Source organism: Rhinoderma darwinii, chromosome 3 (genome assembly GCF_050947455.1).
Source record: "Rhinoderma darwinii isolate aRhiDar2 chromosome 3, aRhiDar2.hap1, whole genome shotgun sequence".
NCBI classification, from domain to species: Eukaryota; Metazoa; Chordata; class Amphibia; order Anura; family Rhinodermatidae; genus Rhinoderma; species Rhinoderma darwinii.
The window spans coordinates 362,737,836-362,758,592 of record NC_134689.1 but is presented as its reverse complement, the minus strand read 5'-3'; the positions used below and the strand labels follow the sequence as shown (position 1 = coordinate 362,758,592).

The following is a 20,757-nucleotide window of genomic DNA, read 5'->3' as shown; positions in this document are numbered from 1 at the left end:
ATATGTATTGGGACAAGTATCCAGTGAAGAACCTAGTCGAGCACTTTTAATCTTGAACTAAAACATGCTAATGGCTTTACTTTAAACCCTTGGTGACATCTCACATACAATTATGTTGCTGCTGCCAAGGGATTAGCGCATTGTCACATAACAGTACGTAACAGTGATGGAGCCGGCTCAGAAGCAGAGACAAGTACCCAGTGAAGAAGCCAGAAGAGCACTTATAATCTGGAACCATAACATGCCAATGGCTTTACTTTGAGACAGAGGAAAGGCAAACAATACAGATGGGCGTTAAAGCCACAATCCCTGGCTTAGGAGGCCAGTGCCTTATCCATTAGGCAACTGGGACTTGACTTTTTCTATAAGTGGTTGTTTTTCCAAAGCAATCAAACATTCACTTGTGACTGAGTGATCGAGAATGGTTTGTGTTCTACCGTTTGCTTTCTAGATCTGACAAAATCTTAACCACGTGCATGCTTTTTGTAGACAAGGGAAAGAGGGTCCCTTGTCTTTTCATTATGATCACACACTTACAGGACTCTGCTAATAAAGATGAAGGAAAGCTTATTGGAGGGCCAAAACCTTTAAAAATACCTCTTAATATATATTGGGACAAGTATCCAGTAAAGAAGCAAGTTGAGCACTTTTAATCTGGAACTAAAACATGCCAATGGCTTTTATTTAAGAAAGAGAAAAGGCAAACACCACAGATGGGACTCACCCTTAAAAACGGTATACCTCTTCCATGTATCCCCTTCAATTATGTTTATAGATCATGGGCCATGAGTAAGTTTGCTATTCCACTGGAGGTCTAAATAAAGCACAAGAAGGCAAGAAAGGAGTGCTCCAGGTGAGGCTCGAACTCACAACCTCGGCATTGCTCAACAGTTACTGCTTTATAAGTACCGTGCGCTGACCGATTGCGCCACTGGAGCTCTTACTGATGTCTGCACGCGTGTCCGTTTTCCACCGTGTGCTGACCGATTGCACCGCGGGATGAAGTGATTCCTCAAGCGTGTCTGTTTTCCATCAATTTTCAAAAACACGACAGCGTTTAAGATAGCGGTCAGTCAAGATACTGTGAGTAATAAGTCATTTACTTCTCTCTTATTAATATATAAAGAAGCATCAGTCCAGTGGATGAAGCCAGTTGAGCACTTTTAATCAGGAACTAAAACAGCAACAGCTTAACTTTAAGAAAGAAGAAAGGTAAACACCCCAGATGGGACTTGGGCCCACAATCCCTGGCTTAGGAGGCCAGTGCCTTATCCATTAGGCCACTGGGGCTGTAAACTTGCTCTGTGCCGTGGTTTTTTCTTTCCAAAGCAAGCAAACATTCACATGTGATGAGTGAGCGAGAAAGGTTTGTGTTGTACCGTTTGCTTTCCAAATCGGATAAAATCTTAACCGCATGCTTGTTTTTTTAAGAAAAGACTAGGTTCCCTTGTATTGTCGTTCTAATTGCACACTAACAGGACATTTCTAATGCAGATGATGGAAATCTTAATGGAGTGACAAAACCCTTTAAAAACTGAATACCTCTTAATATGTATTGGGACAAGTATCCAGTGAAGAACCTAGTCGAGCACTTTTAATCTTGAACTAAAACATGCTAATGGCTTTACTTTAAACCCTTGGTGACATCTCACATACAATTATGTTGCTGCTGCCAAGGGATTAGCGCATTGTCACATAACAGTACGTAACAGTGATGGAGCCGGCTCAGAAGCAGAGACAAGTACCCAGTGAAGAAGCCAGAAGAGCACTTATAATCTGGAACCATAACATGCCAATGGCTTTACTTTGAGACAGAGGAAAGGCAAACAATACAGATGGGCGTTAAAGCCACAATCCCTGGCTTAGGAGGCCAGTGCCTTATCCATTAGGCAACTGGGACTTTACTTTTTCTATAAGTGGTTGTTTTTCCAAAGCAATCAAACATTCACTTGTGACTGAGTGATCGAGAATGGTTTGTGTTCTACCGTTTGCTTTCTAGATCTGACAAAATCTTAACCACGTGCTTGCTTTTTGTAGACAAGGGAAAGAGGGTCCCTTGTCTTTTCATTATGATCACACACTTACAGGACTCTGCTAATAAAGATGAAGGAAAGCTTATTGGAGGGCCAAAACCTTTAATAATACCTCTTAATATATATTGGGACAAGTATCCAGTAAAGAAGCAAGTTGAGCACTTTTAATCTGGAACTAAAACATGCCAATGGCTTTTATTTAAGAAAGAGAAAAGGCAAACACCACAGATGGGACTCACCCTTAAAAACGGTATACCTCTTCCATGTATCCCCTTCAATTATGTTTATAGATCATGGGCCATGAGTAAGTTTGCTATTCCACTGGAGGTCTAAATAAAGCACAAGAAGGCAAGAAAGGAGTGCTCCAGGTGAGGCTCGAACTCACAACCTCGGCATTGCTCAACAGTTACTGCTTTATAAGTACCGTGCGCTGACCGATTGCGCCACTGGAGCTCTTACTGATGTCTGCACGCGTGTCCGTTTTCCACCGTGTGCTGACCGATTGCACCGCGGGATGAAGTGATTCCTCAAGCGTGTCTGTTTTCCATCAATTTTCAAAAACACGACAGCGTTTAAGATAGCGGTCAGTCAAGATACTGTGAGTAATAAGTCATTTACTTCTCTCTGATTAATATATAAAGAAGCATCAGTCCAGTGGATGAAGCCAGTTGAGCACTTTTAATCAGGAACTAAAACAGCAACAGCTTAACTTTAAGAAAGATGAAAGGTAAACACCCCAGATGGGACTTGAACCCACAATCCCTGGCCTAGGAGGCCAGTGCCTTATCCATTAGGCCACTGGGGCTGTAAACTTGCTCTGCGCCGTGGTTTTTTCTTTCCAAAGCAAGCAAACATTCACATGTGATGAGTGAGCGAGAAAGGTTTGTGTTGTACCGTTTGCTTTCCAAATCGGACAAAATCTTAACCGCATGCTTGATTTTTTAAGAAAAGACTAGGTTCCCTTGTATTGTCGTTCTAATTGCACACTAACAGGACATTTCTAATGCAGATGAAGGAAATCTTAATGGAGTGACAAAACCCTTTAAAAACTGAATACCTCTTAATATGTATTGGGACAAGTATCCAGTGAAGAACCTAGTCGAGCACTTTTAATCTTGAACTAAAACATGCTAATGGCTTTACTTTAAACCCTTGGTGACATCTCACATACAATTATGTTGCTGCTGCCAAGGGATTAGCGCATCGTCACATAACAGTACGTAACAGTGATGGAGCCGGCCCAGAAGCTGGGACAAGTACCCAGTGAAGAAGCCAGAAGAGCACTTATAATCTGGAACCATAACATGCCAATGGCTTTACTTTGAGACAGAGGAAAGGCAAACAATACAGATGGGCGTTAAAGCCACAATCCCTGGCTTAGGAGGCCAGTGCCTTATCCATTAGGCAACTGGGACTTGACTTTTTCTATAAGTGGTTGTTTTTCCAAAGCAATCAAACATTCACTTGTGACTGAGTGATCGAGAATGGTTTGTGTTCTACCGTTTGCTTTCTAGATCTGACAAAATCTTAACCACGTGCTTGCTTTTTGTAGACAAGGGAAAGAGGGTCCCTTGTCTTTTCAATATGATCACACACTTACAGGACTCTGCTAATAAAGATGAAGGAAAGCTTATTGGAGGGCCAAAACCTTTAAAATACCTCTTAATATGTATTGGGACAAGTATCCAGTAAAGAAGCAAGTTGAGCACTTTTAATCTGGAACTAAAACATGCCAATGGCTTTTATTTAAGAAAGAGAAAAGGCAAACACCACAGATGGGACTCACCCTTAAAAACGGTATACCTCTTCCATGTATCCCCTTCAATTATGTTTATAGATCATGGGCCATGAGTAAGTTTGCTATTCCACTGGAGGTCTAAATAAAGCACAAGAAGGCAAGAAAGGAGTGCTCCAGGTGAGGCTCGAACTCACAACCTCGGCATTGCTCAACAGTTACTGCTTTATAAGTACCGTGCGCTGACCGATTGCGCCACTGGAGCTCTTACTGATGTCTGCACGCGTGTCCGTTTTCCACCGTGTGCTGACCGATTGCACCGCGGGATGAAGTGATTCCTCAAGCGTGTCTGTTTTCCATCAATTTTCAAAAACACGACAGCGTTTAAGATAGCGGTCAGTCAAGATACTGTGAGTAATAAGTCATTTACTTCTCTCTTATTAATATATAAAGAAGCATCAGTCCAGTGGATGAAGCCAGTTGAGCACTTTTAATCAGGAACTAAAACAGCAACAGCTTAACTTTAAGAAAGAAGAAAGGTAAACACCCCAGATGGGACTTGAACCCACAATCCCTGGCCTAGAAGGCCAGTGCCTTATCCATTAGGCCACTGGGGCTGTAAACTTGCTCTGCGCCGTGGTTTTTTCTTTCCAAAGCAAGCAAACATTCACATGTGATGAGTGAGCGAGAAAGGTTTGTGTTGTACCGTTTGCTTTCCAAATCGGATAAAATCTTAACCGCATGCTTGATTTTTTAAGAAAAGACTAGGTTCCCTTGTATTGTCGTTCTAATTGCACACTAACAGGACATTTCTAATGCAGATGAAGGAAATCTTAATGGAGTGACAAAACCCTTTAAAAACTGAATACCTCTTAATATGTATTGGGACAAGTATCCAGTGAAGAACCTAGTCGAGCACTTTTAATCTTGAACTAAAACATGCTAATGGCTTTACTTTAAACCCTTGGTGACATCTCACATACAATTATGTTGCTGCTGCCAAGGGATTAGCGCATCGTCACATAACAGTACGTAACAGTGATGGAGCCGGCTCAGAAGCTGGGACAAGTACCCAGTGAAGAAGCCAGAAGAGCACTTATAATCTGGAACCATAACATGCCAATGGCTTTACTTTGAGACAGAGGAAAGGCAAACAATACAGATGGGCGTTAAAGTCACAATCCCTGGCTTAGGAGGCCAGTGCCTTATCCATTAGGCAACTGGGACTTGACTTTTTCTATAAGTGGTTGTTTTTCCAAAGCAATCAAACATTCACTTGTGACTGAGTGATCGAGAATGGTTTGTGTTCTACCGTTTGCTTTCTAGATCTGACAAAATCTTAACCACGTGCTTGCTTTTTGTAGACAAAGGAAAGAGGGTCCCTTGTCTTTTCATTATGATCACACACTTACAGGACTCTGCTAATAAAGATGAAGGAAAGCTTATTGGAGGGCCAAAACCTTTAAAAATACCTCTTAATATATATTGGGACAAGTATCCAGTAAAGAAGCAAGTTGAGCACTTTTAATCTGGAACTAAAACATGCCAATGGCTTTTATTTAAGAAAGAGAAAAGGCAAACACCACAGATGGGACTCACCCTTAAAAACGGTATACCTCTTCCATGTATCCCCTTCAATTATGTTTATAGATCATGGGCCATGAGTAAGTTTGCTATTCCACTGGAGGTCTAAATAAAGCACAAGAAGGCAAGAAAAGAGTGCTCCAGGTGAGGCTCGAACTCACAACCTCGGCATTGCTCAACAGTTACTGCTTTATAAGTACCGTGCGCTGACCGATTGCGCCACTGGAGCTCTTACTGATGTCTGCACGCGTGTCCGTTTTCCACCGTGTGCTGACCAATTGCACCGCGGGATGAAGTGATTCCTCAAGCGTGTCTGTTTTCCATCAATTTTCAAAAACACGACAGCGTTTAAGATAGCGGTCAGTCAAGATACTGTGAGTAATAAGTCATTTACTTCTCTCTTATTAATATATAAAGAAGCATCAGTCCAGTGGATGAAGCCAGTTGAGCACTTTTAATCAGGAACTAAAACAGCAACAGCTTAACTTTAAGAAAGATGAAAGGTAAACACCCCAGATGGGACTTGAACCCACAATCCCTGGCCTAGGAGGCCAGTGCCTTATCCATTAGGCCACTGGGGTTGTAAACTTGCTCTGCGCCGTGGTTTTTTCTTTCCAAAGCAAGCAAACATTCACATGTGATGAGTGAGCGAGAAAGGTTTGTGTTGTACCGTTTGCTTTCCAAATCGGATAAAATCTTAACCGCATGCTTGATTTTTTAAGAAAAGACTAGGTTCCCTTGTATTGTCGTTCTAATTGCACACTAACAGGACATTTCTAATGCAGATGAAGGAAATCTTAATGGAGTGACAAAACCCTTTAAAAACTGAATACCTCTTAATATGTATTGGGACAAGTATCCAGTGAAGAACCTAGTCGAGCACTTTTAATCTTGAACTAAAACATGCTAATGGCTTTACTTTAAACCCTTGGTGACATCTCACATACAATTATGTTGCTGCTGCCAAGGGATTAGCGCATCGTCACATAACAGTACGTAACAGTGATGGAGCCGGCTCAGAAGCTGGGACAAGTACCCAGTGAAGAAGCCAGAAGAGCACTTATAATCTGGAACCATAACATGCCAATGGCTTTACTTTGAGACAGAGGAAAGGCAAACAATACAGATGGGCGTTAAAGCCACAATCCCTGGCTTAGGAGGCCAGTGCCTTATCCATTAGGCAACTGGGACTTGACTTTTTCTATAAGTGGTTGTTTTTCCAAAGCAATCAAACATTCACTTGTGACTGAGTGATCGAGAATGGTTTGTGTTCTACCGTTTGCTTTCTAGATCTGACAAAATCGTAACCACGTGCTTGCTTTTTGTAGACAAGGGAAAGAGGTTCCCTTGTCTTTTCATTATGATCACACACTTACAGGACTCTGCTAATAAAGATGAAGGAAAGCTTATTAGAGGGCCAAAACCTTTAAAAATACCTCTTAATATATATTGGGACAAGTATCCAGTAAAGAAGCAAGTTGAGCACTTTTAATCTGGAACTAAAACATGCCAATGGCTTTTATTTAAGAAAGAGAAAAGGCAAACACCACAGATGGGACTCACCCTTAAAAACGGTATACCTCTTCCATGTATCCCCTTCAATTATGTTTATAGATCATGGGCCATGAGTAAGTTTGCTATTCCACTGGAGGTCTAAATAAAGCACAAGAAGGCAAGAAAGGAGTGTTCCAGGTGAGGCTCGAACTCACAACCTCGGCATTGCTCAACAGTTACTGCTTTATAAGTACCGTGCGCTGACCGATTGCGCCACTGGAGCTCTTACTGATGTCTGCACGCGTGTCCGTGTGCTGACCGATTGCACCGCGGGATGAAGTGATTCCTCAAGCGTGTCTGTTTTCCATCAATTTTCAAAAACACGACAGCGTTTAAGATAGCGGTCAGTCAAGATACTGTGAGTAATAAGTCATTTACTTCTCTCTTATTAATATATAAAGAAGCATCAGTCCAGTGGATGAAGCCAGTTGAGCACTTTTAATCAGGAACTAAAACAGCAACAGCTTAACTTTAAGAAAGAAGAAAGGTAAACACCCCAGATGGGACTTGAACCCACAATCCCTGGCTTAGGAGGCCAGTGCCTTATCCATTAGGCCACTGGGGCTGTAAACTTGCTCTGCGTCGTGGTTTTTTCTTTCCAAAGCAAGCAAACATTCACATGTGATGAGTGAGCGAGAAAGGTTTGTGTTGTACCGTTTGCTTTCCAAATCGGATAAAATCTTAACCGCATGCTTGTTTTTTTAAGAAAAGACTAGGTTCCCTTGTATTGTCGTTCTAATTGCACACTAACAGGACATTTCTAATGCAGATGAAGGAAATCTTAATGGAGTGACAAAACCCTTTAAAAACTGAATACCTCTTAATATGTATTGGGACAAGTATCCAGTGAAGAACCTAGTCGAGCACTTTTAATCTTGAACTAAAACATGCTAATGGCTTTACTTTAAACCCTTGGTGACATCTCACATACAATTATGTTGCTGCTGCCAAGGGATTAGCGCATCGTCACATAACAGTACGTAACAGTGATGGAGCCGGCCCAGAAGCTGGGACAAGTACCCAGTGAAGAAGCCAGAAGAGCACTTATAATCTGGAACCATAACATGCCAATGGCTTTACTTTGAGACAGAGGAAAGGCAAACAATACAGATGGGCGTTAAAGCCACAATCCCTGGCTTAGGAGGCCAGTGCCTTATCCATTAGGCAACTGGGACTTGACTTTTTCTATAAGTGGTTGTTTTTCCAAAGCAATCAAACATTCACTTGTGACTGAGTGATCGAGAATGGTTTGTGTTCTACCGTTTGCTTTCTAGATCTGACAAAATCTTAACCACGTGCTTGCTTTTTGTAGACAAGGGAAAGAGGGTCCCTTGTCTTTTCATTATGATCACACACTTACAGGACTCTGCTAATAAAGATGAAGGAAAGCTTATTGGAGGGCCAAAACCTTTAAAAATACCTCTTAATATATATTGGGACAAGTATCCAGTAAAGAAGCAAGTTGAGCACTTTTAATCTGGAACTAAAACATGCCAATGGCTTTTATTTAAGAAAGAGAAAAGGCAAACACCACAGATGGGACTCACCCTTAAAAACGGTATACCTCTTCCATGTATCCCCTTCAATTATGTTTATAGATCATGGGCCATGAGTAAGTTTGCTATTCCACTGGAGGTCTAAATAAAGCACAAGAAGGCAAGAAAGGAGTGCTCCAGGTGAGGCTCGAACTCACAACCTCGGCATTGCTCAACAGTTACTGCTTTATAAGTACCGTGCGCTGACCGATTGCGCCACTGGAGCTCTTACTGATGTCTGCACGCGTGTCCGTTTTCCACCGTGTGCTGACCGATTGCACCGCGGGATGAAGTGATTCCTCAAGCGTGTCTGTTTTCCATCAATTTTCAAAAACACGACAGCGTTTAAGATAGCGGTCAGTCAAGATACTGTGAGTAATAAGTCATTTACTTCTCTCTTATTAATATATAAAGAAGCATCAGTCCAGTGGATGAAGCCAGTTGAGCACTTTTAATCAGGAACTAAAACAGCAACAGCTTAACTTTAAGAAAGAAGAAAGGTAAACACCCCAGATGGGACTTGAACCCACAATCCCTGGCTTAGGAGGCCAGTGCCTTATCCATTAGGCCACTGGGGCTGTAAACTTGCTCTGCGCCGTGGTTTTTTCTTTCCAAAGCAAGCAAACATTCACATGTGATGAGTGAGCGAGAAAGGTTTGTGTTGTACCGTTTGCTTTCCAAATCGGATAAAATCTTAACCGCATGCTTGTTTTTTTAAGAAAAGACTAGGTTCCCTTGTATTGTCGTTCTAATTGCACACTAACAGGACATTTCTAATGCAGATGAAGGAAATCTTAATGGAGTGACAAAACCCTTTAAAAACTGAATACCTCTTAATATGTATTGGGACAAGTATCCAGTGAAGAACCTAGTCGAGCACTTTTAATCTTGAACTAAAACATGCTAATGGCTTTACTTTAAACCCTTGGTGACATCTCACATACAATTATGTTGCTGCTGCCAAGGGATTAGCGCATCGTCACATAACAGTACGTAACAGTGATGGAGCCGGCCCAGAAGCTGGGACAAGTACCCAGTGAAGAAGCCAGAAGAGCACTTATAATCTGGAACCATAACATGCCAATGGCTTTACTTTGAGACAGAGGAAAGGCAAACAATACAGATGGGCGTTAAAGCCACAATCCCTGGCTTAGGAGGCCAGTGCCTTATCCATTAGGCAACTGGGACTTTACTTTTTCTATAAGTGGTTGTTTTTCCAAAGCAATCAAACATTCACTTGTGACTGAGTGATCGAGAATGGTTTGTGTTCTACCGTTTGCTTTCTAGATCTGACAAAATCTTAACCACGTGCTTGCTTTTTGTAGACAAGGGAAAGAGGGTCCCTTGTCTTTTCATTATGATCACACACTTACAGGACTCTGCTAATAAAGATGAAGGAAAGCTTATTGGAGGGCCAAAACCTTTAAAAATACCTCTTAATATATATTGGGACAAGTATCCAGTAAAGAAGCAAGTTGAGCACTTTTAATCTGGAACTAAAACATGCCAATGGCTTTTATTTAAGAAAGAGAAAAGGCAAACACCACAGATGGGACTCACCCTTAAAAACGGTATACCTCTTCCATGTATCCCCTTCAATTATGTTTATAGATCATGGGCCATGAGTAAGTTTGCTATTCCACTGGAGGTCTAAATAAAGCACAAGAAGGCAAGAAAGGAGTGCTCCAGGTGAGGCTCGAACTCACAACCTCGGCATTGCTCAACAGTTACTGCTTTATAAGTACCGTGCGCTGACCAATTGCGCCACTGGAGCTCTTACTGATGTCTGCACGCGTGTCCGTTTTCCACCGTGTGCTGACCGATTGCACCGCGGGATGAAGTGATTCCTCAAGCGTGTCTGTTTTCCATCAATTTTCAAAAACACGACAGCGTTTAAGATAGCGGTCAGTCAAGATACTGTGAGTAATAAGTCATTTACTTCTCTCTTATTAATATATAAAGAAGCATCAGTCCAGTGGATGAAGCCAGTTGAGCACTTTTAATCAGGAACTAAAACAGCAACAGCTTAACTTTAAGAAAGAAGAAAGGTAAACACCCCAGATGGGACTTGAACCCACAATCCCTGGCTTAGGAGGCCAGTGCCTTATCCATTAGGCCACTGGGGCTGTAAACTTGCTCTGCGCCGTGGTTTTTCTTTCCAAAGCAAGCAAACATTCACATGTGATGAGTGAGCGAGAAAGGTTTGTGTTGTACCGTTTGCTTTCCAAATCGGACAAAATCTTAACCGCATGCTTGATTTTTTAAGAAAAGACTAGGTTCCCTTGTATTGTCGTTCTAATTGCACACTAACAGGACATTTCTAATGCAGATGAAGGAAATCTTAATGGAGTGACAAAACCCTTTAAAAACTGAATACCTCTTAATATGTATTGGGACAAGTATCCAGTGAAGAACCTAGTCGAGCACTTTTAATCTTGAACTAAAACATGCTAATGGCTTTACTTTAAACCCTTGGTGACATCTCACATACAATTATGTTGCTGCTGCCAAGGGATTAGCGCATCGTCACATAACAGTACGTAACAGTGATGGAGCCGGCCCAGAAGCTGGGACAAGTACCCAGTGAAGAAGCCAGAAGAGCACTTATAATCTGGAACCATAACATGCCAATGGCTTTACTTTGAGACAGAGGAAAGGCAAACAATACAGATGGGCGTTAAAGCCACAATCCCTGGCTTAGGAGGCCAGTGCCTTATCCATTAGGCAACTGGGACTTGACTTTTTCTATAAGTGGTTGTTTTTCCAAAGCAATCAAACATTCACTTGTGACTGAGTGATCGAGAATGGTTTGTGTTCTACCGTTTGCTTTCTAGATCTGACAAAATCTTAACCACGTGCTTGCTTTTTGTAGACAAGGGAAAGAGGGTCCCTTGTCTTTTCAATATGATCACACACTTACAGGACTCTGCTAATAAAGATGAAGGAAAGCTTATTGGAGGGCCAAAACCTTTAAAATACCTCTTAATATGTATTGGGACAAGTATCCAGTAAAGAAGCAAGTTGAGCACTTTTAATCTGGAACTAAAACATGCCAATGGCTTTTATTTAAGAAAGAGAAAAGGCAAACACCACAGATGGGACTCACCCTTAAAAACGGTATACCTCTTCCATGTATCCCCTTCAATTATGTTTATAGATCATGGGCCATGAGTAAGTTTGCTATTCCACTGGAGGTCTAAATAAAGCACAAGAAGGCAAGAAAGGAGTGCTCCAGGTGAGGCTCGAACTCACAACCTCGGCATTGCTCAACAGTTACTGCTTTATAAGTACCGTGCGCTGACCGATTGCGCCACTGGAGCTCTTACTGATGTCTGCACGCGTGTCCGTTTTCCACCGTGTGCTGACCGATTGCACCGCGGGATGAAGTGATTCCTCAAGCGTGTCTGTTTTCCATCAATTTTCAAAAACACGACAGCGTTTAAGATAGCGGTCAGTCAAGATACTGTGAGTAATAAGTCATTTACTTCTCTCTTATTAATATATAAAGAAGCATCAGTCCAGTGGATGAAGCCAGTTGAGCACTTTTAATCAGGAACTAAAACAGCAACAGCTTAACTTTAAGAAAGAAGAAAGGTAAACACCCCAGATGGGACTTGAACCCACAATCCCTGGCCTAGAAGGCCAGTGCCTTATCCATTAGGCCACTGGGGCTGTAAACTTGCTCTGCGCCGTGGTTTTTTCTTTCCAAAGCAAGCAAACATTCACATGTGATGAGTGAGCGAGAAAGGTTTGTGTTGTACCGTTTGCTTTCCAAATCGGATAAAATCTTAACCGCATGCTTGATTTTTTAAGAAAAGACTAGGTTCCCTTGTATTGTCGTTCTAATTGCACACTAACAGGACATTTCTAATGCAGATGAAGGAAATCTTAATGGAGTGACAAAACCCTTTAAAAACTGAATACCTCTTAATATGTATTGGGACAAGTATCCAGTGAAGAACCTAGTCGAGCACTTTTAATCTTGAACTAAAACATGCTAATGGCTTTACTTTAAACCCTTGGTGACATCTCACATACAATTATGTTGCTGCTGCCAAGGGATTAGCGCATCGTCACATAACAGTACGTAACAGTGATGGAGCCGGCTCAGAAGCTGGGACAAGTACCCAGTGAAGAAGCCAGAAGAGCACTTATAATCTGGAACCATAACATGCCAATGGCTTTACTTTGAGACAGAGGAAAGGCAAACAATACAGATGGGCGTTAAAGTCACAATCCCTGGCTTAGGAGGCCAGTGCCTTATCCATTAGGCAACTGGGACTTGACTTTTTCTATAAGTGGTTGTTTTTCCAAAGCAATCAAACATTCACTTGTGACTGAGTGATCGAGAATGGTTTGTGTTCTACCGTTTGCTTTCTAGATCTGACAAAATCTTAACCACGTGCTTGCTTTTTGTAGACAAAGGAAAGAGGGTCCCTTGTCTTTTCATTATGATCACACACTTACAGGACTCTGCTAATAAAGATGAAGGAAAGCTTATTGGAGGGCCAAAACCTTTAAAAATACCTCTTAATATATATTGGGACAAGTATCCAGTAAAGAAGCAAGTTGAGCACTTTTAATCTGGAACTAAAACATGCCAATGGCTTTTATTTAAGAAAGAGAAAAGGCAAACACCACAGATGGGACTCACCCTTAAAAACGGTATACCTCTTCCATGTATCCCCTTCAATTATGTTTATAGATCATGGGCCATGAGTAAGTTTGCTATTCCACTGGAGGTCTAAATAAAGCACAAGAAGGCAAGAAAAGAGTGCTCCAGGTGAGGCTCGAACTCACAACCTCGGCATTGCTCAACAGTTACTGCTTTATAAGTACCGTGCGCTGACCGATTGCGCCACTGGAGCTCTTACTGATGTCTGCACGCGTGTCCGTTTTCCACCGTGTGCTGACCGATTGCACCGCGGGATGAAGTGATTCCTCAAGCGTGTCTGTTTTCCATCAATTTTCAAAAACACGACAGCGTTTAAGATAGCGGTCAGTCAAGATACTGTGAGTAATAAGTCATTTACTTCTCTCTTATTAATATATAAAGAAGCATCAGTCCAGTGGATGAAGCCAGTTGAGCACTTTTAATCAGGAACTAAAACAGCAACAGCTTAACTTTAAGAAAGATGAAAGGTAAACACCCCAGATGGGACTTGAACCCACAATCCCTGGCCTAGGAGGCCAGTGCCTTATCCATTAGGCCACTGGGGCTGTAAACTTGCTCTGCGCCGTGGTTTTTTCTTTCCAAAGCAAGCAAACATTCACATGTGATGAGTGAGCGAGAAAGGTTTGTGTTGTACCGTTTGCTTTCCAAATCGGATAAAATCTTAACCGCATGCTTGATTTTTTAAGAAAAGACTAGGTTCCCTTGTATTGTCGTTCTAATTGCACACTAACAGGACATTTCTAATGCAGATGAAGGAAATCTTAATGGAGTGACAAAACCCTTTAAAAACTGAATACCTCTTAATATGTATTGGGACAAGTATCCAGTGAAGAACCTAGTCGAGCACTTTTAATCTTGAACTAAAACATGCTAATGGCTTTACTTTAAACCCTTGGTGACATCTCACATACAATTATGTTGCTGCTGCCAAGGGATTAGCGCATCGTCACATAACAGTACGTAACAGTGATGGAGCCGGCTCAGAAGCTGGGACAAGTACCCAGTGAAGAAGCCAGAAGAGCACTTATAATCTGGAACCATAACATGCCAATGGCTTTACTTTGAGACAGAGGAAAGGCAAACAATACAGATGGGCGTTAAAGCCACAATCCCTGGCTTAGGAGGCCAGTGCCTTATCCATTAGGCAACTGGGACTTGACTTTTTCTATAAGTGGTTGTTTTTCCAAAGCAATCAAACATTCACTTGTGACTGAGTGATCGAGAATGGTTTGTGTTCTACCGTTTGCTTTCTAGATCTGACAAAATCGTAACCACGTGCTTGCTTTTTGTAGACAAGGGAAAGAGGTTCCCTTGTCTTTTCATTATGATCACACACTTACAGGACTCTGCTAATAAAGATGAAGGAAAGCTTATTAGAGGGCCAAAACCTTTAAAAATACCTCTTAATATATATTGGGACAAGTATCCAGTAAAGAAGCAAGTTGAGCACTTTTAATCTGGAACTAAAACATGCCAATGGCTTTTATTTAAGAAAGAGAAAAGGCAAACACCACAGATGGGACTCACCCTTAAAAACGGTATACCTCTTCCATGTATCCCCTTCAATTATGTTTATAGATCATGGGCCATGAGTAAGTTTGCTATTCCACTGGAGGTCTAAATAAAGCACAAGAAGGCAAGAAAGGAGTGTTCCAGGTGAGGCTCGAACTCACAACCTCGGCATTGCTCAACAGTTACTGCTTTATAAGTACCGTGCGCTGACCGATTGCGCCACTGGAGCTCTTACTGATGTCTGCACGCGTGTCCGTTTTCCACCGTGTGCTGACCGATTGCACCGCGGGATGAAGTGATTCCTCAAGCGTGTCTGTTTTCCATCAATTTTCAAAAACACGACAGCGTTTAAGATAGCGGTCAGTCAAGATACTGTGAGTAATAAGTCATTTACTTCTCTCTTATTAATATATAAAGAAGCATCAGTCCAGTGGATGAAGCCAGTTGAGCACTTTTAATCAGGAACTAAAACAGCAACAGCTTAACTTTAAGAAAGAAGAAAGGTAAACACCCCAGATGGGACTTGAACCCACAATCCCTGGCTTAGGAGGCCAGTGCCTTATCCATTAGGCCACTGGGGCTGTAAACTTGCTCTGCGTCGTGGTTTTTTCTTTCCAAAGCAAGCAAACATTCACATGTGATGAGTGAGCGAGAAAGGTTTGTGTTGTACCGTTTGCTTTCCAAATCGGATAAAATCTTAACCGCATGCTTGTTTTTTTAAGAAAAGACTAGGTTCCCTTGTATTGTCGTTCTAATTGCACACTAACAGGACATTTCTAATGCAGATGAAGGAAATCTTAATGGAGTGACAAAACCCTTTAAAAACTGAATACCTCTTAATATGTATTGGGACAAGTATCCAGTGAAGAACCTAGTCGAGCACTTTTAATCTTGAACTAAAACATGCTAATGGCTTTACTTTAAACCCTTGGTGACATCTCACATACAATTATGTTGCTGCTGCCAAGGGATTAGCGCATCGTCACATAACAGTACGTAACAGTGATGGAGCCGGCCCAGAAGCTGGGACAAGTACCCAGTGAAGAAGCCAGAAGAGCACTTATAATCTGGAACCATAACATGCCAATGGCTTTACTTTGAGACAGAGGAAAGGCAAACAATACAGATGGGCGTTAAAGCCACAATCCCTGGCTTAGGAGGCCAGTGCCTTATCCATTAGGCAACTGGGACTTTACTTTTTCTATAAGTGGTTGTTTTTCCAAAGCAATCAAACATTCACTTGTGACTGAGTGATCGAGAATGGTTTGTGTTCTACCGTTTGCTTTCTAGATCTGACAAAATCTTAACCACGTGCTTGCTTTTTGTAGACAAGGGAAAGAGGGTCCCTTGTCTTTTCATTATGATCACACACTTACAGGACTCTGCTAATAAAGATGAAGGAAAGCTTATTGGAGGGCCAAAACCTTTAAAAATACCTCTTAATATATATTGGGACAAGTATCCAGTAAAGAAGCAAGTTGAGCACTTTTAATCTGGAACTAAAACATGCCAATGGCTTTTATTTAAGAAAGAGAAAAGGCAAACACCACAGATGGGACTCACCCTTAAAAACGGTATACCTCTTCCATGTATCCCCTTCAATTATGTTTATAGATCATGGGCCATGAGTAAGTTTGCTATTCCACTGGAGGTCTAAATAAAGCACAAGAAGGCAAGAAAGGAGTGCTCCAGGTGAGGCTCGAACTCACAACCTCGGCATTGCTCAACAGTTACTGCTTTATAAGTACCGTGCGCTGACCAATTGCGCCACTGGAGCTCTTACTGATGTCTGCACGCGTGTCCGTTTTCCACCGTGTGCTGACCGATTGCACCGCGGGATGAAGTGATTCCTCAAGCGTGTCTGTTTTCCATCAATTTTCAAAAACACGACAGCGTTTAAGATAGCGGTCAGTCAAGATACTGTGAGTAATAAGTCATTTACTTCTCTCTTATTAATATATAAAGAAGCATCAGTCCAGTGGATGAAGCCAGTTGAGCACTTTTAATCAGGAACTAAAACAGCAACAGCTTAACTTTAAGAAAGAAGAAAGGTAAACACCCCAGATGGGACTTGAACCCACAATCCCTGGCTTAGGAGGCCAGTGCCTTATCCATTAGGCCACTGGGGCTGTAAACTTGCTCTGCGCCGTGGTTTTTCTTTCCAAAGCAAGCAAACATTCACATGTGATGAGTGAGCGAGAAAGGTTTGTGTTGTACCGTTTGCTTTCCAAATCGGATAAAATCTTAACCGCATGCTTGTTTTTTTAAGAAAAGACTAGGTTCCCTTGTATTGTCGTTCTAATTGCACACTAACAGGACATTTCTAATGCAGATGAAGGAAATCTTAATGGAGTGACAAAACCCTTTAAAAACTGAATACCTCTTAATATGTATTGGGACAAGTATCCAGTGAAGAACCTAGTCGAGCACTTTTAATCTTGAACTAAAACATGCTAATGGCTTTACTTTAAACCCTTGGTGACATCTCACATACAATTATGTTGCTGCTGCCAAGGGATTAGCGCATCGTCACATAACAGTACGTAACAGTGATGGAGCCGGCCCAGAAGCTGGGACAAGTACCCAGTGAAGAAGCCAGAAGAGCACTTATAATCTGGAACCATAACATGCCAATGGCTTTACTTTGAGACAGAGGAAAGGCAAACAATACAGATGGGCGTTAAAGCCACAATCCCTGGCTTAGGAGGCCAGTGCCTTATCCATTAGGCAACTGGGACTTGACTTTTTCTATAAGTGGTTGTTTTTCCAAAGCAATCAAACATTCACTTGTGACTGAGTGATCGAGAATGGTTTGTGTTCTACCGTTTGCTTTCTAGATCTGACAAAATCGTAACCACGTGCTTGCTTTTTGTAGACAAGGGAAAGAGGTTCCCTTGTCTTTTCATTATGATCACACACTTACAGGACTCTGCTAATAAAGATGAAGGAAAGCTTATTAGAGGGCCAAAACCTTTAAAAATACCTCTTAATATATATTGGGACAAGTATCCAGTAAAGAAGCAAGTTGAGCACTTTTAATCTGGAACTAAAACATGCCAATGGCTTTTATTTAAGAAAGAGAAAAGGCAAACACCACAGATGGGACTCACCCTTAAAAACGGTATACCTCTTCCATGTATCCCCTTCAATTATGTTTATAGATCATGGGCCATGAGTAAGTTTGCTATTCCACTGGAGGTCTAAATAAAGCACAAGAAGGCAAGAAAGGAGTGTTCCAGGTGAGGCTCGAACTCACAACCTCGGCATTGCTCAACAGTTACTGCTTTATAAGTACCGTGCGCTGACCGATTGCGCCACTGGAGCTCTTACTGATGTCTGCACGCGTGTCCGTTTTCCACCGTGTGCTGACCGATTGCACCGCGGGATGAAGTGATTCCTCAAGCGTGTCTGTTTTCCATCAATTTTCAAAAACACGACAGCGTTTAAGATAGCGGTCAGTCAAGATACTGTGAGTAATAAGTCATTTACTTCTCTCTTATTAATATATAAAGAAGCATCAGTCCAGTGGATGAAGCCAGTTGAGCACTTTTAATCAGGAACTAAAACAGCAACAGCTTAACTTTAAGAAAGAAGAAAGGTAAACACCCCAGATGGGACTTGAACCCACAATCCCTGGCTTAGGAGGCCAGTGCCTTATCCATTAGGCCACTGGGGCTGTAAACTTGCTCTGCGTCGTGGTTTTTTCTTTCCAAAGCAAGCAAACATTCACATGTGATGAGTGAGCGAGAAAGGTTTGTGTTGTACCGTTTGCTTTCCAAATCGGATAAAATCTTAACCGCATGCTTGTTTTTTTAAGAAAAGACTAGGTTCCCTTGTATTGTCGTTCTAATTGCACACTAACAGGACATTTCTAATGCAGATGAAGGAAATCTTAATGGAGTGACAAAACCCTTTAAAAACTGAATACCTCTTAATATGTATTGGGACAAGTATCCAGTGAAGAACCTAGTCGAGCACTTTTAATCTTGAACTAAAACATGCTAATGGCTTTACTTTAAACCCTTGGTGACATCTCACATACAATTATGTTGCTGCTGCCAAGGGATTAGCGCATCGTCACATAACAGTACGTAACAGTGATGGAGCCGGCCCAGAAGCTGGGACAAGTACCCAGTGAAGAAGCCAGAAGAGCACTTATAATCTGGAACCATAACATGCCAATGGCTTTACTTTGAGACAGAGGAAAGGCAAACAATACAGATGGGCGTTAAAGCCACAATCCCTGGCTTAGGAGGCCAGTGCCTTATCCATTAGGCAACTGGGACTTGACTTTTTCTATAAGTGGTTGTTTTTCCAAAGCAATCAAACATTCACTTGTGACTGAGTGATCGAGAATGGTTTGTGTTCTACCGTTTGCTTTCTAGATCTGACAAAATCTTAACCACGTGCTTGCTTTTTGTAGACAAGGGAAAGAGGGTCCCTTGTCTTTTCATTATGATCACACACTTACAGGACTCTGCTAATAAAGATGAAGGAAAGCTTATTGGAGGGCCAAAACCTTTAAAAATACCTCTTAATATATATTGGGACAAGTATCCAGTAAAGAAGCAAGTTGAGCACTTTTAATCTGGAACTAAAACATGCCAATGGCTTTTATTTAAGAAAGAGAAAAGGCAAACACCACAGATGGGACTCACCCTTAAAAACGGTATACCTCTTCCATGTATCCCCTTCAATTATGTTTATAGATCATGGGCCATGAGTAAGTTTGCTATTCCACTGGAGGTCTAAATAAAGCACAAGAAGGCAAGAAAGGAGTGCTCCAGGTGAGGCTCGAACTCACAACCTCGGCATTGCTCAACAGTTACTGCTTTATAAGTACCGTGCGCTGACCGATTGCGCCACTGGAGCTCTTACTGATGTCTGCACGCGTGTCCGTTTTCCACCGTGTGCTGACCGATTGCACCGCGGGATGAAGTGATTCCTCAAGCGTGTCTGTTTTCCATCAATTTTCAAAAACACGACAGCGTTTAAGATAGCGGTCAGTCAAGATACTGTGAGTAATAAGTCATTTACTTCTCTCTTATTAATATATAAAGAAGCATCAGTCCAGTGGATGAAGCCAGTTGAGCACTTTTAATCAGGAACTAAAACAGCAACAGCTTAACTTTAAGAAAGAAGAAAGGTAAACACCCCAGATGGGACTTGAACCCACAATCCCTGGCTTAGGAGGCCAGTGCCTTATCCATTAGGCCACTGGGGCTGTAAACTTGCTCTGCGCCGTGGTTTTTTCTTTCCAAAGCAAGCAAACATTCACATGTGATGAGTGAGCGAGAAAGGTTTGTGTTGTACCGTTTGCTTTCCAAATCGGATAAAATCTTAACCGCATGCTTGTTTTTTTAAGAAAAGACTAGGTTCCCTTGTATTGTCGTTCTAATTGCACACTAACAGGACATTTCTAATGCAGATGAAGGAAATCTTAATGGAGTGACAAAACCCTTTAAAAACTGAATACCTCTTAATATGTATTGGGACAAGTATCCAGTGAAGAACCTAGTCGAGCACTTTTAATCTTGAACTAAAACATGCTAATGGCTTTACTTTAAACCCTTGGTGACATCTCACATACAATTATGTTGCTGCTGCCAAGGGATTAGCGCATCGTCACATAACAGTACGTAACAGTGATGGAGCCGGCCCAGAAGCTGGGACAAGTACCCAGTGAAGAAGCCAGAAGAGCACTTATAATCTGGAACCATAACATGCCAATGGCTTTACTTTGAGACAGAGGAAAGGCAAACAATACAGATGGGCGTTAAAGCCACAATCCCTGGCTTAGGAGGCCAGTGCCTTATCCATTAGGCAACTGGGACTTTACTTTTTCTATAAGTGGTTGTTTTTCCAAAGCAATCAAACATTCACTTGTGACTGAGTGATCGAGAATGGTTTGTGTTCTACCGTTTGCTTTCTAGATCTGACAAAATCTTAACCACGTGCTTGCTTTTTGTAGACAAGGGAAAGAGGGTCCCTTGTCTTTTCATTATGATCACACACTTACAGGACTCTGCTAATAAAGATGAAGGAAAGCTTATTGGAGGGCCAAAACCTTTAAAAATACCTCTTAATATATATTGGGACAAGTATCCAGTAAAGAAGCAAGTTGAGCAC

General features: G+C 41.7%; 25 non-coding genes across 25 annotated transcripts; all 25 read right to left on the bottom strand.

The window, feature by feature from the left end:
• Positions 1-845: 845 nt before the first annotated feature.
• Positions 846-938, bottom strand: TRNAI-UAU (transfer RNA isoleucine (anticodon UAU)). Its single transcript is given in 2 exon segments — positions 846-881; positions 901-938. It is a non-coding gene; the product is annotated as a tRNA-Ile (tRNA).
• A 1,455-nt stretch (positions 939-2,393) lies between these two features.
• Positions 2,394-2,486, bottom strand: TRNAI-UAU (transfer RNA isoleucine (anticodon UAU)). The gene is given in 2 exon segments: positions 2,394-2,429; positions 2,449-2,486. It is a non-coding gene; the product is annotated as a tRNA-Ile (tRNA).
• Positions 2,487-2,765: 279 nt separating this feature from the next.
• TRNAR-CCU (transfer RNA arginine (anticodon CCU)) lies at positions 2,766-2,838 on the bottom strand. The gene has a single exon. It is a non-coding gene; the product is annotated as a tRNA-Arg (tRNA).
• Positions 2,839-3,940: 1,102 nt separating this feature from the next.
• Positions 3,941-4,033, bottom strand: TRNAI-UAU (transfer RNA isoleucine (anticodon UAU)). The gene is given in 2 exon segments: positions 3,941-3,976; positions 3,996-4,033. It is a non-coding gene; the product is annotated as a tRNA-Ile (tRNA).
• Positions 4,034-4,312: 279 nt separating this feature from the next.
• On the bottom strand, positions 4,313-4,385 carry TRNAR-UCU (transfer RNA arginine (anticodon UCU)). Its single transcript has one exon. It is a non-coding gene; the product is annotated as a tRNA-Arg (tRNA).
• Positions 4,386-5,488: 1,103 nt separating this feature from the next.
• Positions 5,489-5,581, bottom strand: TRNAI-UAU (transfer RNA isoleucine (anticodon UAU)). The gene is given in 2 exon segments: positions 5,489-5,524; positions 5,544-5,581. It is a non-coding gene; the product is annotated as a tRNA-Ile (tRNA).
• A 279-nt stretch (positions 5,582-5,860) lies between these two features.
• On the bottom strand, positions 5,861-5,933 carry TRNAR-CCU (transfer RNA arginine (anticodon CCU)). The gene has a single exon. It is a non-coding gene; the product is annotated as a tRNA-Arg (tRNA).
• Positions 5,934-7,036: 1,103 nt separating this feature from the next.
• TRNAI-UAU (transfer RNA isoleucine (anticodon UAU)) lies at positions 7,037-7,129 on the bottom strand. Its single transcript is given in 2 exon segments — positions 7,037-7,072; positions 7,092-7,129. It is a non-coding gene; the product is annotated as a tRNA-Ile (tRNA).
• A 269-nt stretch (positions 7,130-7,398) lies between these two features.
• On the bottom strand, positions 7,399-7,471 carry TRNAR-CCU (transfer RNA arginine (anticodon CCU)). Its single transcript has one exon. It is a non-coding gene; the product is annotated as a tRNA-Arg (tRNA).
• A 1,103-nt stretch (positions 7,472-8,574) lies between these two features.
• TRNAI-UAU (transfer RNA isoleucine (anticodon UAU)) lies at positions 8,575-8,667 on the bottom strand. Its single transcript is given in 2 exon segments — positions 8,575-8,610; positions 8,630-8,667. It is a non-coding gene; the product is annotated as a tRNA-Ile (tRNA).
• Positions 8,668-8,946: 279 nt separating this feature from the next.
• TRNAR-CCU (transfer RNA arginine (anticodon CCU)) lies at positions 8,947-9,019 on the bottom strand. Its single transcript has one exon. It is a non-coding gene; the product is annotated as a tRNA-Arg (tRNA).
• A 1,103-nt stretch (positions 9,020-10,122) lies between these two features.
• Positions 10,123-10,215, bottom strand: TRNAI-UAU (transfer RNA isoleucine (anticodon UAU)). The gene is given in 2 exon segments: positions 10,123-10,158; positions 10,178-10,215. It is a non-coding gene; the product is annotated as a tRNA-Ile (tRNA).
• Positions 10,216-10,494: 279 nt separating this feature from the next.
• Positions 10,495-10,567, bottom strand: TRNAR-CCU (transfer RNA arginine (anticodon CCU)). The gene has a single exon. It is a non-coding gene; the product is annotated as a tRNA-Arg (tRNA).
• Positions 10,568-11,668: 1,101 nt separating this feature from the next.
• On the bottom strand, positions 11,669-11,761 carry TRNAI-UAU (transfer RNA isoleucine (anticodon UAU)). Its single transcript is given in 2 exon segments — positions 11,669-11,704; positions 11,724-11,761. It is a non-coding gene; the product is annotated as a tRNA-Ile (tRNA).
• A 279-nt stretch (positions 11,762-12,040) lies between these two features.
• On the bottom strand, positions 12,041-12,113 carry TRNAR-UCU (transfer RNA arginine (anticodon UCU)). Its single transcript has one exon. It is a non-coding gene; the product is annotated as a tRNA-Arg (tRNA).
• Positions 12,114-13,216: 1,103 nt separating this feature from the next.
• Positions 13,217-13,309, bottom strand: TRNAI-UAU (transfer RNA isoleucine (anticodon UAU)). The gene is given in 2 exon segments: positions 13,217-13,252; positions 13,272-13,309. It is a non-coding gene; the product is annotated as a tRNA-Ile (tRNA).
• A 279-nt stretch (positions 13,310-13,588) lies between these two features.
• On the bottom strand, positions 13,589-13,661 carry TRNAR-CCU (transfer RNA arginine (anticodon CCU)). The gene has a single exon. It is a non-coding gene; the product is annotated as a tRNA-Arg (tRNA).
• Positions 13,662-14,764: 1,103 nt separating this feature from the next.
• Positions 14,765-14,857, bottom strand: TRNAI-UAU (transfer RNA isoleucine (anticodon UAU)). The gene is given in 2 exon segments: positions 14,765-14,800; positions 14,820-14,857. It is a non-coding gene; the product is annotated as a tRNA-Ile (tRNA).
• A 279-nt stretch (positions 14,858-15,136) lies between these two features.
• On the bottom strand, positions 15,137-15,209 carry TRNAR-CCU (transfer RNA arginine (anticodon CCU)). Its single transcript has one exon. It is a non-coding gene; the product is annotated as a tRNA-Arg (tRNA).
• Positions 15,210-16,312: 1,103 nt separating this feature from the next.
• On the bottom strand, positions 16,313-16,405 carry TRNAI-UAU (transfer RNA isoleucine (anticodon UAU)). The gene is given in 2 exon segments: positions 16,313-16,348; positions 16,368-16,405. It is a non-coding gene; the product is annotated as a tRNA-Ile (tRNA).
• A 279-nt stretch (positions 16,406-16,684) lies between these two features.
• Positions 16,685-16,757, bottom strand: TRNAR-CCU (transfer RNA arginine (anticodon CCU)). Its single transcript has one exon. It is a non-coding gene; the product is annotated as a tRNA-Arg (tRNA).
• A 1,102-nt stretch (positions 16,758-17,859) lies between these two features.
• TRNAI-UAU (transfer RNA isoleucine (anticodon UAU)) lies at positions 17,860-17,952 on the bottom strand. The gene is given in 2 exon segments: positions 17,860-17,895; positions 17,915-17,952. It is a non-coding gene; the product is annotated as a tRNA-Ile (tRNA).
• A 279-nt stretch (positions 17,953-18,231) lies between these two features.
• TRNAR-CCU (transfer RNA arginine (anticodon CCU)) lies at positions 18,232-18,304 on the bottom strand. The gene has a single exon. It is a non-coding gene; the product is annotated as a tRNA-Arg (tRNA).
• Positions 18,305-19,407: 1,103 nt separating this feature from the next.
• Positions 19,408-19,500, bottom strand: TRNAI-UAU (transfer RNA isoleucine (anticodon UAU)). Its single transcript is given in 2 exon segments — positions 19,408-19,443; positions 19,463-19,500. It is a non-coding gene; the product is annotated as a tRNA-Ile (tRNA).
• Positions 19,501-19,779: 279 nt separating this feature from the next.
• On the bottom strand, positions 19,780-19,852 carry TRNAR-CCU (transfer RNA arginine (anticodon CCU)). The gene has a single exon. It is a non-coding gene; the product is annotated as a tRNA-Arg (tRNA).
• Between the last annotated feature and the right edge of the window lie 905 nt (positions 19,853-20,757).